General features: G+C 32.3%; 1 long non-coding RNA gene across 1 annotated transcript; it reads left to right on the top strand.

Moving 5' to 3' along the window:
* The first annotated feature begins 592 nt into the window (after positions 1-592).
* Positions 593-3,988, top strand: LOC114307296 (uncharacterized). Its single transcript, XR_003645043.2, has 3 exons — positions 593-922; positions 2,062-2,155; positions 2,482-3,988. It is a non-coding gene; the product is annotated as an uncharacterized LOC114307296 (long non-coding RNA).
* Positions 3,989-4,218: the final 230 nt, after the last annotated feature.

The raw sequence follows: 4,218 nt of genomic DNA on the forward strand, positions 1-4,218 counted from the left end.
GATTTAGATTAAAAGCAAATCAAAGATTAGAGTTTAAATTGACACAATTAAAAAATCGAGATTTATTTTTTTAGAAGGCTAAAATTTTGAGGTTTATTTTCTAATTGTCCCCTCCCCCCCCCAAAAAAAAATAAAAATAAAAATAAAAATAAAAATAAAAATAAAAAAGATAAAAAAGAAAAGCATGACAAAAGGTGACTTATCATTGCAAATGCACATTTGCTTGTCAAAATTTTTCATTTATTTGCAACTGTTGCTTGCCATCATCCACTACAAGAAAATAGGGTATATAACACGGAAGTATTTGCGATGGCATCATTTACCTTCACAAAAAGTTTATTTTTGTGACAGGATCATTTACCGCTGCCAATAAAGCGGTTTCAGCGACGGCACCACTTCCTGTCACAAAAAACAAGTTTTTGTGACAGCAACAATTGCAATCGCAAATAATACCCTTTTTTGCGATGGCAATCACTGCTGTCACAAATAAATTTATTTTTTGCGATGACAACCTCCCCTCGTCGCAAATAAAAAAATTTAGTTAACCGACGTTGTTCTATTATTTAAATTTCTATTTGTGACGGTGAAACTTGACGTCGCAAAAAAAAAAATCCCAAAATCTGAACGCTCGGCTTTTTTTTTTTTTTTCCTGCTCATTTTCCCCTCTTCAACTAAAAATTCCTAATCTCAAAAATCCCTAATCTTTTCAATCAAAAACCCTATCAAAAATCCCCATCTCTTCTTATGACTCTCTTTCTCTCTCTCTCTCTCGATCTCTCTCGACGGTGAGCAGCGGCAGACGACGGCGTCGAACGACGGCAGCGAGCAGCATGCGACGGCGGCAAGCGAGCGACGACGGTGCGGCGTGTCTCTCTCATCAATTCCGATTTCAACTCATTGCTACTGATTCTCTTTTTTTTTGGTAAACTACCGCTGCTTCTTTTTCACTCTCTCTCACTCTCTCTGTCTGTCTCTCTCTCTCTACGAAGCTAGGTTTTTGAAACCACCACAGTCAAGAGGTGTTGATTGGACGAAGGCAGATTTTTTTATTTCTTGCGAAACTCTGTTCAGATTTTTCTATCACCATTTGTTCTATTTCATGTATATGTTTAGTGATTTAGGGACTTCAATTGAAAAAAATATATATATAAATTTTGAGAAGTTATGTTTTAAATTGAAAATTTAGGATTTTTATTTGGGGGGTTTTGATTGAAAAATTAAGGTTTTGTTGCCATTGCCAATTTTTAAGGTAATTTTGATTTTTACTTCTAATGGTTCCTATTTTACTTTTTTTTTGGCAATGTTGGTGGATGATTGCTGCTGTTTGTTTTGTTATTTATTTTGATTTTGCTTTGAATTATGTTCTGTTTCATACACTCTTTTTGCTTGGATTAATGGTATCTCGAAACTTTACTTTGATTATATATGTTTCTTATTTGGGACTCATGTTTTTTTTGTTTTTTAGAGTTTATTTTTACTTCTAATGGTTCCTATATATATATATATATATATTGTTCAGATTTAAATGAAGAACATTTTTTCAAAGAATCTATTTTTAATTTAATCTATTAAGATGTTTATCTCTTACTTTATACGTTAAACTGTATATAACATTGCTAGGTTGGTGCTTATGAGTTTGATAATCTTGTTTCTTCAAAATGCTGATATTTGATTCGCTTTTTGCCTGCATTCAAGTCTTTATCACGACCCACTAAAGATGTTTCATATTTAAAGAATCTGTTAAAGTCAAGTGTTGTTAAGCTAATTGATTTTGGGAGTACTACGTTTGAATAAGCTATTGAATAGGATTTTGAATTATGTGTTAGGCAAAGATAAGTGTGCAATTTTTTGAGGAGGAACTTTTTTCCTTTTGCTGAATTTTACCAAATGCATTCGGTTTTTGCGGCCATAACAAGATAATAAAAAAAACATTTGATTTGTATTTCTGTGATTATAGTAAAATATTGAGGTGTTTTTACTTCTACATCATTCTTAAAGTAGTATAGTTGTTGATTTTTATTGAGTTTATGTGTTACTAATATTATTGAAAATTCAATGCAGGTGCGCTTAATAGGTCACTGTGTGGAGGGTTCATTATTCTTAGTCTATGAATTCAATGAGAATGGCAACTTAAGTCAACATATGCGTGGTTCAGGTAAAAAATTCTTATTCATCCACGAAGTGTGAATTCTATTCCTTAGTATTTCAATATGTTTTATGATTGTATAACTTATGTTGCTTTTAGATAGAGACCCAATGCCATGGTGTACTAGGGTGCAAATTGCCCTTGATTTAGCTGGAGGAGTTGAATACATCCATGAGCATACTGTCCCTAACTATATTCATCGAGATATTAAATCAGTAAATATTTTGATAGACAAAAACTTCCGTGCGAAGGTTATGAAAATGCCTGTACTAGATTGTGATTTGCAAACATTTATTATTTCAAATAGTCTAAATTGTTGTATATACTACATACAGGTTGTAGGATTTGGGCTGGCAAAACTGACTGAAGTTGGGAGTGCTTCATTGTAGACCCGTTTTGTGGGTACTTTTGGATACATGCCTCCAGAGTGAGATTAGTTCATTTTGTTTCTTCCTCATTTTTCACTATAAGTTAATACTATCATTTAAATTATGTTATATATATATACATTCATAGGAAGAATTATAGTGAACCTCTCGTGCTTGTATATCATCAAACTTGCCCTTGCTCATGGTTCAAAAGGAAACTCTGCTAGTATAAATTTTTGTGACGATAATGGCGATGGTGATGGTGCTACATAATCCAAAGAATTGCCTCAAGGCAAGTTGTGGTTGTCTGTGAGAATGAGATAAAAAATTAAAAAAATAAAATAAAAGTGATACACCTTTAGAAGTGGATTTTTCTTTGGTTTATTAATATTGGATAGTTACCTGAAAGAAAGTACTATTGACATAGGGTAGTTATAATGTGTCAGGGATCATTTGTAAATATGGAAATCATTAAGGATGACCACACCACATAGTTGATTGTCTTTTAATGTTAGTAATTGGCACCCAATTGATTGTCTTTTTATTGCTCCTTTTTTTTTAATGAAACCTGTGATTGAGAGTTCATATTCTAGGGAAGAATTTGTGGTTGTGGATCTGATTAGTCATGGTGGTAACTAATGGTTGAGGAAACTGGACAGTTGCTTTGAAAGTGCAAAAACAAAGCTAATATTAATGAACTTTTAAGTTTGTTGTTGAGTTGGGTGAATAGTTTGCTAGTAAGAGATTGACTTGGTTAAAAACTTGAAATTTTTGAGGCAACAATTACACTTAGTAATTTGATAACAGAACTTGTGGCTTGGAATTCTTTTAACCCTCGTATACCTTTGTTATCTTGTTGACCTTTTCTTTGCAATGTAAAATGATTATTGGGACAAAGAAAAAGAAAGCTAATAGCAAAGTTATTTTTTCCCCTGCATATGAAGAATGGATTATATTTCCCAGTCTCATGAAACTAACTGTTTTATTTTCTAGTTCCATAGTTCATAACTTATCAATGCTGGTATATTTAAAAATATTAGGTCAAACAAGACCTCTGTGGCACACTTCAAATAGAATAATCAGCATAATAGGTTTCTAGTTGGTCCAATATAACCTTGATCCTGTTGCCTATGGGACTTTGCTTACAGCTTGTTCTTTTTTATTTTAGAAATCTGTGTCAGAACTTTTGTAGGAAGTCTCCTTGTTACCACAGATAACAAGCTGCTGCTATTAGAACTTTTGTATGAAATCTCATTGTTACCACAGATAAAGGTATGTCCAAGAAGAAAAGAAATTTTTTGGTGCAGCATATGGGACTTTGCTTACAGCTTGTTCCTTTTTATTTTAGAAATCTGTGTCAGAAATTTTGTAGTAAGTCTCCTTGTTACCACAGATAACAAGCTGCTGCTATTAGAACTTTTGTATGAAATCTCATTGTTACCACAGATAAAGGTATGTCCAAGAAGAAAAGAAATTTTTGTTTTTCCACTTTTGTGATTAGTTTTATTTTATAGAAACTCCTCAGTATTATATTTGATCTAATATTACGTGGAAAGCTATCCTTAATTTTAATACGACTTCAATTACCAATTAGGTTCCCATTTTATGTTTCTTTTTTCTCCTTTTCTTTGGTTGGGACTTTTTATTAATTTGTTTATATCAAAAGTTCTTGCTAATTTAATCCACATGACACAAAGAAATCAA

This window comes from Camellia sinensis, chromosome 12 (genome assembly GCF_055761805.1).
Source record: "Camellia sinensis isolate YWXY chromosome 12, ASM5576180v1, whole genome shotgun sequence".
NCBI classification, from domain to species: Eukaryota; Viridiplantae; Streptophyta; class Magnoliopsida; order Ericales; family Theaceae; genus Camellia; species Camellia sinensis.